The sequence below is a fragment of the Cyanistes caeruleus genome, chromosome 2 (genome assembly GCF_971803275.1).
Source record: "Cyanistes caeruleus chromosome 2, bCyaCae1.hap1.1, whole genome shotgun sequence".
Taxonomy (NCBI): domain Eukaryota; kingdom Metazoa; phylum Chordata; class Aves; order Passeriformes; family Paridae; genus Cyanistes; species Cyanistes caeruleus.
In genome coordinates, this window is record NC_141702.1 from 119,128,410 (window position 1) to 119,143,512 (window position 15,103).

General features: G+C 43.2%; 1 long non-coding RNA gene across 1 annotated transcript in view; it reads left to right on the top strand.

Moving 5' to 3' along the window:
* LOC111926412 (uncharacterized) overlaps window positions 1-15,103 on the top strand; it is a 60,490-nt gene that overhangs the window by 9,866 nt on the left and 35,521 nt on the right. Inside the window, exon 6 of the long non-coding RNA XR_015282467.1 lies at window positions 11,656-11,788. This is a non-coding gene — a long non-coding RNA (uncharacterized LOC111926412). The remainder of the gene's footprint in view (window positions 1-11,655; window positions 11,789-15,103) is intronic.

Below are 15,103 nucleotides of genomic sequence, written 5' to 3' on the forward strand. Positions count from 1 at the left end.
CATTGAGCTCACTGAGGGGCTTGCAGGTAGGAGCACTTTTACAGAAGAGATCATGTGTATGGGAGTAAAACTGAGCTGTTAAATCCCATTGGTCCATACAGAATGGAAAAGAAAAATAAATTAGGGATTAATTGCAGCTTTTTGCCATTCAGATGAAAATCCAGATAATGATGCAGACACAATAAGACTTAGAGTTTTCTCAGTTTAATTTGAACATTCAATATAACTTGGTAGGAATTCCCTATTGTTGGGTTTTTAAAAATTTAATTAGAATAGTCACAAATTGTAAATGAGCACTTTCTTCAATACACACAGTGTTTTCCCAGTCAGTGAAGGATTAAAAATGAAAGTTGTTAGTGAGAGGTGAAATTAGAGTACTTGTGTCATTGTTATCCTTTCATGTTTTGCCTTTTCTCACCCTTTATTATTCTTCTATCTTTAATCCTCCTCTCCTTAATTCACTCTTCAAGGCAGTGGGAATGGCTTAGAAAAGGATGATGAAAGCATGAATGGAATAATTGTGTCTTTTGGTTTCCAAGTCTCACCTCGGTGTTGCAGAAGGGCTGTGAACCATTTTGTTTAAGACCTGAGTGCCTCAGTGATTTGTTGGTTTTGCAGTGGTGTGTGAGATTGTGCAGGTCAGCCCTGCTCTCCTGTGACCCCTTTTGTGCTCTGTTCTGCTTCCCTGACATCCACTCAGAGACCTGAAATTGTGTTTAAATAGCTAGAATTTACTGAAAGAATATCAGTTCCCCCTCATATCTTCCCTTGTAACTCCTCATGAGCTGAACTTGCCCTCTTTCTTATACCACCATACTTAGCTCAGTGATGAAAACACTGTAAGAAAATTTCAAATACATGACACAAAATTGTTTTCTCAAAAAAATCATCCCATAAATCTGCCATTGTCTGTATCCAGTAGTGCCAGGACAAAGAAATGCCGAAGTTATTTGCTGTGACTATGGGTCAAGGGAGGACTAAGCAGAAGCTGTGTTTATATGTGCCAAGGGAACAGGGTAAAGTAAATGTTAAATTCTGTGTGTTGGCTGCAGGAGTCTGGGACTTGCCTATTTCCAGAATTTGTGACCAGCATCTGAAGCTTGAGAGTGTCATTGGCAGTGGGTATCTGACTGTGAGTGGCTGAAAGTAGCCAGAAGATGAGGATTCCAGAGATTTTCTTTCACAGCATCAATCAAAGGCTTTTAAGGGATAAGGATCGTAAAGAGATGTGAACTGAGATAGGAAAGAGTACTAGATGTAAAAACCCACCAAATGATACTTATCAGCTATATTTGGATTAGCCTGAGACCATCAAGAGTTACTTTTCTAAGGCAGAATCTCAGGAAAAAACCCCTTTGGTTTGGACATGATTTCTGCCATCATCTCAGAGTCTGGTAGGAACAGTCCACTTGATTGTGCTAATGACAAGCTGTTGATGGATGTGTCTCCTGTAATTTGTGATGCCATGTTGGCATGAAGGAGGGCTTAAGGCCAATTGAGTAATTTATGAGTGTAAAATCCATGCCACTGCAGTGCTGCTACTGTCAGGAGCTGCTCACAGCAGTGCTGCTGTTTGGGTGTGATACAAACTGAATAAACCTGTCAAATGTGCTCCTGCTCATCCCCTTGGTAATGTTGTAGCCCACATTTCCTGTGAGCACCAAGGAAGGGGAGACCCAGACATTCCCAGGTGCCTGTGGGTTGTGTAGCTTTAACACAAGCATGAAGAAGATTAACTTTTCCTTTCAGGACAGTATTTTCCAAGGGCATAGCTTGTCCTGTTGACCTTTGCTGAGAGCCAAAGTCAGGTCTCAGCACTTTGTGCTGCTGTTGGAAGCTGAGCTGCTCTGTTCTATTCATGCCCAAAGTCAAAGCTTTATGGAGCAGTTTAGTGTTCAAGTACCTGTGACTAGTTTATAGTCTCACTTCATATCATCCTGCATCCAAGACAAGTGCTTGACTCACAGCAGGATCTTGCCTCCTCCTTGGAATCCTAGAGGATCTATTTTGTTGCTGCATTATCAAATATCATCAGTAATTTCTGTCTCTCAGCTGTTACTCCAGTGATCACTTCTCTGTTTGGTGAATGTAACCTCTGCCCCATTAGAGGGATATATTTTTATTGCAATCTCTGGAATTCTCACTCCTGGGATCATGTCACTGGTGCCATACCCCCAAAGTCCAAATTAATGTCTCTTCTCTTTGAGCAGCAGCTACAGGTCTGAGCATCAGATCTGGGAGCATGATAAATTCCTTCTACTTCTGGAAAAACCAGTTTCTGCGTGCTTGCATTTAAACTTGTTGCTGTTCTCAGACTTCAGTTTGAATTTATAAGTGGATATGACAATTGCCATGCTTCTCATCAACAGGTCTCTGACCACTTTAAAAAAGATGATTATCATACTATTTCCACTTTGCAGTAGCAGAAACAGATGCAAAGCAAGATGATAAGTCTTTGCTTTATCTTACAAATGTGCCCCATGGAATCATGCTTCAGTGAGCTTGGGAAAACATGGAACGGGCCCGGAGCAGCTGTGAAATCTCCATCCTTGGATGTAGTCACAGCTCAGCTGGACTAGCCCCAGCAACCTGCCCTGCCTTTGGTTAGACCAGACTAACTGTAACCAGTACAGTGCTATGCTTGCAATTCCAGAGACAGGAATGACTCAGGTTTCCAGAATTCCAGAGATTTGTTTCACCTCTACCATGTCATGCAAGGTAAATTCTGTGTTTTCCATGAGAGGGAGAAAAGTTAAACTCTTTTTTGGCACATTTTATTTTGGTTGGAACGATATGGCAGAGCCACAATTTCAGCCAGCTCAGTGCCAGTCCATCTCTTGGGAGCCAGGGCAGAGCTGGTGTGGTCAGAGTGGAACAGTGTCACCACTGAGCAGAGCAAAAGAGTTCATTGAGGCATCTCCACGCAGGCAGAGCAAACACCAACCACCTCCTGCATCTGTGAAATCCAATTGCATCACGTTTTATAGACACACAGCTGACATAATTGAGTAATTCTGTTTATACAGAAATCATTCCTGCAGCAGTTTGCTCAGCCAGGGATCTAATGTCACTGGTAACCATGGCACCGGTGCCTTTATCAGCCTCTTCACACTTCATTTTGTGCTGGCCTATAAAAATAAAAACAGAATCAGATCCGTATCTTGGTCTCTCTTAAGGTTGAGGGGTACATGTAGCAATTGGTTTTGCATCAAGAAGTGTTTGTGATGGAGGCAGAGGCTCTTTGGTGATCAGCCTGAGTGCTGCCCAGCACTGAAGCCCCTGATGTGCTTGCGTGCTCTTCCCGGGTGTCCTCAGGGCACGGAGCTCTGCTGGGAGCTGGGGGAGCTCCCACAGGCCCTGTGTGTGTGTGCTGTACCATCTGGCAGGAAACACTGACTTTTCAGTGCCATCTCCAGGGACTAGTTTATTTTATCCAGCCGTGGCTTTCTATAAAAGACACATAGATCTTCCTCCTAGGAGAATGTTGTGATCACTGTGTTAGCAAGTTTTACACACGTATTCCCTGCTCTTCATAGATTCTGAGGATGGTGTGTTTGTTTTTCACAGGATGGAGTGGAATTCTCAGCTCTCAGTCTCCCCTTTCCCCTTTTCTCGTGCAGGTGCCATTCAGGTATTTTCCTTAGAGGTGAAAAAATGGAGCTGAAACCTCTTAGATAGGTTAGGGAGTTGCAAAATCTTTCATGTCTTCATGTCAGCCTCATGGCAGATTTATCACAGAGCTGTCACATAACAAGGGAGGTGCTGGTGGCTGTGCTTGAAAGAAATGCTTAGTTCCAGAAGAAGGTGTGAGGGAGGCTCTGACAGACCCAACCTTAACAGTGTGCGAGGGGAGATGGCTCTGCCCAGCCCCAAGGAATGTGCAAACTGCTGAATGGCAACAGAGGTTCCTGCCCTTCCTTGAGTTTCCCTGTGTGGGTGAGTTCCCAGGGCCCCTGCTCTGCTGCGCCTCGAATGACACCCTGTGCATCCCAGGGATCCTCTCAGAGCCATCCTGGCACTGGGCAAAATTCTCCTTGAGCTTTTTTGGGGGTGCCTCGGTGAGAGCTGTGGGCTTTGCTGTGCTGCCCACCCACCAAAAAATAGGACATGGCATAAAAATGAGGGCAGCTTTATCATTAATGAAACAAAAAGGGTTTTTTGGGAAAAAATAATTGGCAGGGACCAATTGCAGGTTCAGATGCAAATTTTCCACTGTGTTTCTCAGTGAAGAACTTTAATGAAGATTAGTTGTCAGTGTTGCTCTTCCTGTAGAGACGTTCTCTTTAGCTGGTGAAGTGAGACCAAAATGCTGTTTGTCAGAAATAGGAATTTTTCATAGGTGACTGGTGAAGGCCTTGTTTGAGGCTGAAGCTCAATAGGTTTTTAGCTGAAAACTTGAGCAGCTTTCAAGTGAGCAGAGGCCAGGGAGTTTAGCAAAAAGAAAGCAAATATCACATGGAAGGAGCCCTTTGAGGTCTTGCACTGAGACAAGAAGGTGTTCATTTCTCTTTCTGTTTTTTTTTTCTGTTTTGACCCAAGTTTATTTTGTACCTCAGTACATCTCTGCTCACATTTTTTAATGGAACTGGGTTGCTAGAGCAAAATGAAGTATAAAGTCACAGCCTAATGCTTGCAAAATGCCTTGATTTTTGTTAAAGAGCAGCTGTTTTCTCTGAGCCTGTGTGCCTGCCACTGGCTGACAGAAATCAGATCTTCCCTGAAAATTTCCTTAATTAAGTTGAACATTTGACTTAACAAGAGAGAAATAACTATATTGGTGGGTGGTGTTATGCCAAAAACCAGAGCTTTTAGTCATTTAATAATAAAAATATTTCCTCAAGCTTTGCCTTAAACTAGATAAGTACAGATGAATCAGAAAGCTCTGGAAGACAGACATTGGTATGTAATGGGACAGATTTTTGGAAGCCTTTAGCTACGCTATCCTGAGTCCTGGAGTGCAGTGCATTTCTGATGGAATTACACACGCTGCTCCTCTATGAATACCAAAAGTATTTCTGGTGATTATGGCCTTTCAGTGAATAAGAAGTGAATTAATACCAATTAAATTGCATTACAGAAATAGAATATTTTCACAGCACTGGAAGCTGCTTTGCCAACAACGCTGTGGTGGGTACTGGGAACTGTTTCAAGCTACTTAGCATTAATGAATGGGAATTACTAAGTATAAACATTTAAATTTTTTTTTATTGAAGAGGATGGTTCTACCAGTCTTGCTGATGTTGAGCTATAACAAGATGTGTATGAGTAATTTTGACGTTAATTATATAACATGGTATTTCTCACTTGTTCTCTGTTCCCCCCCATTTTTTATTTTTTTTTTAAAGCGTTTTACTCACCTTTAAGCTAATGAGTTGTGGAATTCCATCATGATTGATGCTCGTTTAGGCTCGTAATTCAGCATGACTACCATGTGAGATCACTTGGTGTGAGGCAAAGGAGAATTGTGCTTGTTCTTAGGTGGTACGAAGAATGCAGAAAGGTTTGTGTAACATTGGCCAGTGACAGTAATAAATAATTTTCGTATCTCTGTTTATATAAAACATTTTCTTGGCTTGCACTGTAAAACGTGGCTATCAAAAGTATTTATGTTATGACTCTACCTGAAGTCATATAACTGAGGCAATTTTTTTAGCATAGCTAAGTCCTACAATAAGGAGATACCACTAAAATATTTATTAGTGCTGTATTAAAAAAGTATTCTACATTTTACCCACTGCACATTGTTGTGAGAGACTAGAAACAAGAGGTTTTTCACAGAAGCCCTGAAGTAGAATATACACATCAAACTGTGTTTCTTCTCTTTTAAATACCCTGTGTTTTAGGGACTAAGAACATTAGGAAGAACAATATACTTTCAGGATTAGCATGTAATACTTACAATTATCCCCATTGGAAACAGTCCCAGAGACGCTGGAAATAATCAGAAGGGACGGGTGACCATGTAGATGGAGTGAGTGAGATGTGCTGGCGTGGGGACATTTTTGTGCTGGGAAGGTTTAAGTCAGAGATGGAGATGTGTCCATATTGGAAAGTCAGCTCAAATCAGGCAGTGCAGTTGGGCAGTTCCCTCTTGTGTCAGCTCTGGCAGATCCTTTGGGAGAAAAGTGTGGGGCTGGAGCCATTAGCTCCCAATGTTCTCCCAGCCTGAGGAGCCTGAGGGAAGCTCCCCTTGGTCACAGCTGAGTCACGGATCAGTGACCTCAGTTCTGCTTCATGACACCAGCAGCTGCTTCCTGAGCAGAGGTGGGAGACTGGAATTGGGTGAAAACACCAATATCATTAATATCTGATCTTCCACTGGCAGCTGTTCTAGTATCCAGAACAGCAGGTAACTTCTGACCTTTGTTTTCCCCAAACTGTCAGAAGTGAAAGGAATCACATTTACTGCAGGACTTTGTAACCTGCTGGAGGCTGACACCCAAACACATCATTCAAACTTGTTTCCTCCCGCTCTTGTTCCCACATCACCGAGCTTTCATCGCACAGTGGCTGTGTCCATCAATTCCTGTGCCTGCTCTGCCCATCTTTGTATTTTTCCATCAGTTTATTTGGAGCAAGAAAAATGAAACTTCACACAAAACCTCAGAGTTCATTCAGGTGACCTGAAGTCATCCAGGGCTTTGAAAAACAGCCTTAGGTTAAAACAAATGTGTTTTCTGTAGACTGTGGATTGGCAGCAAGAGCATTATACTGCAGGGAAAGAACTGGCGGGATAGAAAATTTCCCAAACTCTCGTGGTTCCCAGGATGTTTTCAGAGCACGTTCACAAAACAAAAATTTCCAGGTGCTGTGGTTTGATGTGTTTGCTTGAGGGTGTGTGGGTGCCCTGAAGGGGAGAGCTCTGGCATCACCTGCCAGGGTGCCCTTGGGGATGGCCTTGTTCTCCCAGGAGCTCCAGTGCTTTCCTTTCCTCCCCTGGCACCACAGCAACACTGACGAGCACATTTGCATCTTGATTTGTGTGCAGGATTTCTGGTTTTTATTGCCCCAAAGAAATCACATCAAAATTTCCTTTAACTCTCTCCCCGGAAGGAAAAAGCAGAACAGGGCAAAGAACAGAGATGGATTTCTCCTTCCTTTTCCTCTGCCTCAGTCTCTTGTCAGTAATTACTGTGTATCACCTCTTGCTATTTTGTAGCAACATATAGCAAGAAATCTTTTCCTTTTGATTAAGTGCCAACAAATCCACAGGATGGCAGAGCACAAAAGAGCAGCTGACAGTCCTTTTATATTCCTGCACAGACACACAAACAGGGCTATGAATGTTCCAGAGAACGGCTGCAAGTTTTTCACAAGATAAATCATTTGAGAACAGGACCAAACCCATGCTACCGAGGCTTAATTAATTATATTAAAAATAATAATCTAATTATCAACAAAAATTAATGAGTGGAACAACCTAGTGCCACCTGTCGTGTGAAATTAGTTTTGTGAGGGCTCAGGCATTCTAAAAAATGCTGTGCAGGAGATTGAGAGTGGTATTTTCTGTGTGTCCTGAGCCCCCAGTGTTGCACTGCTGACCTGTAGCTGAATTGGAGGAGAGGGCAGAAAGCTGCAGGGTCTGCAGTTTGGTACTGAGCACTATGAATTAATTACTTGTTCTGCACTGGTGAAAATTAAAGTGCAGGTTTCTGGTAAAAGTAACATCAGATTTCAATATGAAATTATTCCACTTAGACTTTTGATGTTTTTTGAATGACGTCACCAACTCCTAAACCCACCACTGTCTTTAGGGAAAGTTGTAGCTGCTATTTCTGGATGGATGTTACGGAGTGAAAAGAATCCCACAGGAGGCTATGGAGCAAGTAGGAAAGAAAAGAAATTAAAAGGTGCAAGAAGAAAGCAAAAACGTTGCATGAAGAGCAAATGCCTGTGTTTGGGGTGGCACCGAATGTACAGGGATCAGCCCTCCTGGATCTTTTCCTCGTGGATTGCCTGTGCCCAATGGGAAAAATCCAGTTCTGCCACCACTAGAGGACACCCTCGCATTTAACATGTGGATCTTGCCTTACATCATCCCAACCAGAGTGAAACAGGTGCTCTTTGGGGAGGGCTGAGAGAGGCGTGTCCAAAACGGGCTCAAAACACTCGAGGAGTATTTTAAAAAGTGGATTCATTCTTAAAGCTAAAGCCATTTATTAAGGACAACTTTACAACATATTGGGGCCTCACAGAAATGAAATTTTCCCTGTCCTAATCCAGTAGTTGATTGGGGCTTTCTGTTGATTTTTTTTAGGGGGTTGGGATTTTTTTCCCCCCTCAAAATATTAATCATTATGTGAAATACTTCCTGTTTTCTCAAGGTTTACACAATGAAGTTGTTTGGAAATCAATCTGTACCCGGTTATACTTGTCTCCTGTAATTTGTGATGTCGTGTTGGCATGAAGGAGGGCTTAAGGCCAATTGAGTAATTTATGAGGGTAAAATCCATGCTGCTACGATGCTGGTACTTGTAAGGATAGTGAAGAAAATCCAGGGAGATTTTCCCAAATGTTGAGCGTTGTCCTGCTGCTGCAGCAGCTGGTCAATTCCTGAGGAGGAGCAGAGCTGGGCATCAGTAATTGCAAAAATCATCCTCTCTCTCCCTCCTCCCCTGGTGCTGAAGTCAGTGCTAGCATTCCTGCAAAGTAAAAATAGACTGAACGGTAACACATGGTTACAGGGAATGTGTTACTGTAGCCCAGCATTTGTAGGAAGGAAAATGTGAAGGTTTGCAGAGGGCACAAGGCACCAGTAAACACGACTGAATCAAATCTAAAGTGAGGGGCAGAATAATAGTTAGAGAGCAAGAAAAATTCTTGGGTTAGGCAGGGTGGGGATACAGCAGAAGCCAGGTGAGGAAGACAAGTGCCCAGCTGGGCAGGAAAGCCCTGGTGTCACAGGGAATGGACACAGGTGCTGGGAATTGTCAGTGGGTCTGCAGCTCTTAAAGGCCAGAGCTATTAGCAGATCGTAGAGAGCTCGGCACAAAGGTTCACTGAAATACAGTAGGAATCGCCAAAGTGAGAAATTAAGTGCTCTGTGAAAGAGTTCAGAGGATAATTGGATGCTGTCAGTGAACAAAGGGACTGGCAAATTATGTCTGTGTAAATATACAGCTTGATAAAATAGCAGTTTATAAAGACAAACTCCAAATGTTTATTGCTGAGAAATAAAAATACGCAGGATAAATTTGTTTAAGAGGTACCATATCGAAGATGATAGTGCTTATGGTCCACTTTTAAGGTAAGAAAAATATCATTACCTGGAGGGACCATACAGCAGATTTCCATTTGACTTCAGTGGGATAGGGATCTTGCAGTACTTTTTTAAGGAAAAGAGCAATATAATGCATGTTTATGGGTAATGATATGTCTGAAACAAGCAACAGGTCATGGGTCAGGTGTTCTCTTGGAGAAGAAATTCAGTTTTCTTCTTGATAGTTCATCACCCTCCAGAGCAAAAAATGTGTTGGATATCTGCTGTTCGGGGTACTGGGATGGACTATTGACATCTAAAAACTCTGGCTCTTGGAACAATCCTGCTGGCATTCCCCTTACAGAAATACAGGACAAAGATGTCCAGGTATAGACTAAAAAATAAAGAAATTCCTAGAATCTGAGCATCCTTAGCTCTTTTTCCAGGTTAGTGTTACATTGTCAGTGTCCAAAGTGCAGCACAGCATTGTATTTCTTGTATGGATTGTCACGTTCCCAGATCCCTGAGAGACTGAGCTTTCTTCGGGTGAAAAATTCTGAAATGCACATTTTTGCAGACCAACTCTCTGTCACTGAGAAAAGCCATGAATAATTCTGAGTGAGAAACAGAGCTGAGGACTTTGCAGTCTGCTCACAAGCAGGAGAAGTTTCTCTGAATAAATAATTGGCTGGGAATCATCCAGTCCATTCCTCTTGTTACCAAATCCTTCTCAAACGAGGAGTTGGCCTACAGGGAAACTATTTACAGGTATGCATCTTGGATAGAATATTTGAATTTAAGACCATGAAGATAAATATTAGTATTTATTGAGCAGTGAACAAGAAAAATATCCAAATAGAGTCCATTGGTGAGAGACCATTAAGATGCACAGCTGTGCTATCTAAGCAGGGTGTTAACAGGGGAAGCTGAATGCAGATGTAACTCTGGTGGCACTGTTTTTTCTCTGCACTGTTCCAGAGGTAGAAAGGCACTGCTGCTGGCAGAAATGCCTGGCATTGCTCTATTTGCTGCTGTCCCACCACTGTGTCCAGGATATGGCATGGGCAGGAAGGAGGCTTGAAGTACCTTTGGACTGCAGAAATTCGTGTCTGGTGCCTCAGCTTTCTTCCAGCTTTTAAAGAGAGTGGAGACATTCCCTGGGGCTGCTCTACACAGGTAGAACAGAGAAGGAGAATAGTGGCAGGATGTCATTTTTGCCTTGTATCCTGAATTTCACCAGCTCTTTCAGTGTCAGGCAAAGAAGAATCTCACAAGCTACAGAAGGTCTCACGTGTTTTGTCCCTAATGTAGAGGGATTGGTCCTCTGCTGCTATTTAGAGCCTTTGAAAACAGATGGGAATTCCTAGCCTGGCTTCCACCAGGAATGTGTTCAAAGGGAAAATCATATGGACACAGGGAAATGGGGCCATGCTGTGGTCCTGCACCACAAGACAGCTCAGGAGCAAAACTGAACCAGGATTCTTTAAAATACAGTAAAGTGAAGGAGGCAAAGTTGAGTGCATTAAACCCTTCAGTGAGTCCTGAACATGAGGAAAACAGAGTGAATTCCCCAGGAATGGCCATGAGGAGCTTCCTGTGGGGCAGGGCTCAAACAGAGCACAAGAGACGGAACCAGAAATCACAGAGTGTGAAAGAGTTGGAACTGCCCTTAAAGATCATCCAGTCCCAACTGCCCCTGCCATGGGCAGAGATACCTCCCACTAAACCAGCTTGCTCAAGGCTCTGTCCAGCTGGTTTCACAGAGCCTGAAATCCTCCTTGCAAAAGCCCTGCTCCCTCTGCAGGTGGCCAGGCACATTCTCCTGGCAGAGGATGTCCAATGGCACCAGTCTCTGATTTCTGTGGCTCTCCAGCAGAGTTTAAGAAGTTGTGGTTTTGTTGCTGTCAGAGATACAAGAGCCAGAATATCCCAGCTTTGCTCTTGGGTGTCAGAGTGAGTTTGCAGAGCTGATGGTGGGAGAAGTCACCTTTTCTTTTTGAGGCCAGATACAAAAAATACTTTTGTTAGTTGTTTTACTTTTCAGAGAAAAAGAAAACAGGTACTACAAAAGCCCCTCTGTCCATGGTGGAAACTGGGCTAAGTTCTGTGCCTGCTGTGAAATGTCACAAGGTGACACCAGTTTGAGTTTGGCAGTGTCACTCTCAAGCACCTCTGTCTGGTGAGATCACCCCAGTTACAAGTTTGGGCATTTCCTCTCTCCATGGCATATGGAAGAACTGAGGACAAGTAGATAAAGCAACATCAGGTCCAAATACAAATTTCTTATGCTCATGGCTACCTTATTTCAAATATTGAAGGAGTTTGGGTAGATGTTTAACAAATACAAATGTGTTGGACTTCAGCACCTACTCTGAGGTGCAGTGCTTTTGCAGAGATACGGTGCCACAAATGTTTGAGTTTTAACTCCATCTCTGATTCTATTTCTTTTTTTCCAGGAGAAAACAGAAACCTGCTGAGTTCACCCTGTAGTAACTTTGTGGATGAGGATGAGCCCTGCCCACCTTCGCTCCTCACAGCAGTGGTTCAGCCAAGCAGTTGGAGCCCTGACAATCCAGTGCTCCCAGCCAGGTGTGTTTAAGTCATTTTTTCTAGTTTAATCCTGCATTCTGAGCAAATGACCACAGGCTGATGGCTCTGGCTTTGCCTACCAAATTACACTCCATTAATCTTCATTTCTAAAAGAAGGGTGCTGCTGCAGCACAGGAAGATGGGGCATCCCAGAACAAATGCTAATTGGTGCTCTGTGCAGATTTCTCTAACTGAAGATTCTCTATAGATCTAAATAAAAAAAAAAAAAGAGGTTTTGTTTTACTAAGAAAGCAGGGAGAAAAATGATTTATGCTTCCTGTTAGGTGCTCAGTGATAGGATCAGTTAAGTAGGTTGGAGTATCTTAATTATTAGAGAACCCATTCATTTGGATCACATGTATCAAAAGACATCCAAGAGATAAGAAAACAACGTCCAATAGTCTTGAGGTCCTTTCACCCGCTGTTGGACACAGCTCCTCCAGAGCTCAGACTCAGCCAGAGTCTGAGACAACAACCCAATTTTCTGTCCCAGCTGGTGCCACCACCTGCCAGCACCCAGATGGCCAAGGGGAGAATTCCTGGAGCTGTTCTGTTAGATTTCCCACATGAGGAGAGCTTGTCAGGCTGGAGCAACAGGCAGTAACTGCATCTCCTGTGCTGGACTGATGAATGCAGGCTGCCAAAGATTTCCAAAACATAAATAATTCATTTCAGTCCTTTCTAGGTGAGGGGGATGAATTGCTGAAGGCCCAGCTTCCTGAAGGAGGTTTAGGGTGTTAACCCAGCTCCACTTGGTCTCCTCTGTGAAATTATGGCAAAAGTTGCTCCTCAGATGGCTTTATATTTGCATTTCTATTAAATATTTATTGTTCCTTTTCTTGCAAGGAACTATTATGTGGCAGACATCCTATATATTTTTATATTCCCATTTTCTTCTGGCTTACATGTACTATTGCCTGAAATAAACATGCTCAATTATGAAAGAAAATCTAATTTCCAAGCTTATTTGAGAATTTTCTTTCCAAAGGTTTCATACAATTAGCATTTGTTTTTTCCAAAATATGGTAATTTCATTGAAAATGAAGGAAAAATAAAGAGAAGTAGGACAGATATTTACAAGCCAGCGCAGAAACATGCTAATAGTAATACTGTGCCCCTAGGATGCCTTTCCTCTGAGTACCTTAAAATGCAGGACATAAATTAATTATAAATGCACCTTCCGTGGTTTCTCTGAAGTAGGTACTGCTAATTGAACTTCATAGGCAAAGTAACCACATGGCAAAGGTACACATTTCAGAATCCATCTCCCCTAATAAGGCCCTTAATGCATTTATTAGCTGTGTCAGCAAGCACAGTTTAAAACAAGAATTTTCAAGTGCAGTCTTGAGAGAGAGGGCCCATGGCTGCCTCACTTGAGAGAAGGCAAGGCTTGTCTGACACTGCTCCCATCTTTCTGTGCTGCTCCATCCATTCTCTTTCCTGGAGGGATTGAGGCTGTGGGCACTTTTAGAATATTTTTTGTCACTGCCCTTGTTTGCTCAGCTCTGTTGCAAAGGAGAGAGGAGGTTTGGCTGCACCCCTGCACACAGGGCAGCTGCAGGATCAAAAAATGGGGATCGAAAACATCTTCAAGGAGAATAAAAGCCAGGAGTTGATCCAGAGCTGTGGTTACTGCAGATGGGTTAAAAAGGAGGATTGCTATAAAAAACAAAAAGAAAAGGGAGGTGGAGAGGGAGACAGAGCCAGGGTAGGTTTTGCATGGTTGGGTTGCTGATTAAAGCTCATCCTCAGCGGGGCAGCTCCTGGAAATGACTCTGGTGAGCGAGAGCATCCCGGCTGTGCCAAGTGCAGGAGCTCCAGGGGCTGATTTTCACTAAGTGTCCACAATGACTACAAGCTGATGAAGTGCTCCTGGGTTTTCTGCATTTCCATTTGCTAATTCACATCAAAAAACAGGGGTTTGAGCTTCAGTTGGGTTGCAACTTTTATTGCAAATGTAATTACAAATGTAAAGTAAGCAAATCTATCTCCCAGGTAATGAACTCCAAACCTGGCACTGTGTTGTCTTGATGGAATATTTCTTGCCCAGATTTATCCCATGTACTCATTAAACTGATCTAAATGTTCTTTTAGAACCCATAGATTTTTTTACTGCCCTATTAAATCTAAATTAAACGCTTTTTGAGGCATTTATAGTGCTATCATTTGCTCCAGCAGGGAATATGCAAAAGAAACGCTGTGAAAGAAATCAGGATACATTCTCAGAAACTCTAAAATAACGGCAGGGACAAGCCAGTGCCATGCTGGGCGTCACTGCAGGTGTCCCTGAGCTTTGCTGTTTGATTTTGGGGTTGCTGGTTAAAGAGCCATGCTGAATTTGAATGGCAGCTCCATCTGTACAGGGTACTGGCAAATGGGGTTCAGATGTGGCTCTTTGGGGCACGGATGATCTCCCAAAGCCGCTCGTGTCGGGTCATGGGTGCCACTGGAGAAGCTGCAAAGTGTGTCTGTGCCTCTGTCCCTCTTCCCTTTCCTGTGGGAACACCCAGACACTGATGCTGCTCTTGCTGCCAAACAGGAGCTTTCCACAGGAAGTACCTGAGTTTAGGGCTGTTGTGGAAAATTGTGTGGATAATGGAATTCCTCACATATCTGGGGCCTCTCTTCTGCATCTCCTCTGTAGGGCATGATGGTGTGGAAGGTGGGTAGAGGAGGACTTACCCAATAATGCTGCTGTCACTCTGTAATTTAGTGCTGGTGAGACCTCAGTGATGAGGTTAGAAAACACAGTTAGTTCACTGAAATGCCAAATGCATAGATACTGCTTTCCAAAGGGATCCCATGGAGGAAGAGAAGTGTTGCTGTGGTCTTCACCCATTCTGTTATTACCAGGTAATTTTACAAGTTTAATCTGGCAGGATTTAGGATCATAGCTGTGGCAATGCTGCATCTCCTGCGTCCAGGGTACACTCAGGATGGAGGTACAGGAAGTTTGCACTGCCCTATGTCCTGCCAACTTGATCCTGCTCAGAAGCTCTCCCCAGAGGTAAACTGGACAAATCCTATCCCTACAAAATCACCCAGAGACAGACCATGGACGTCAACGGGGATAGGATATCACAGGTGACGTTCTTGGCCATTTGGCCTCTTTGTCATAACTGCCTGAGTTGCTAAAAACCAGACAAAAAATAAAAAGGCTGGAATGTCACAAGCTGCTCATTTTATTGACACCGATGCTGAATTGGTCCTTGGATGTATTTGCTTTTACAACACACCACAAATACCTTTCCCCCGTCCTTGCCATTTCAGTGCTGATGTTTCATTTTAAACTCACTTTTTTGTTTTCTGAGTGGA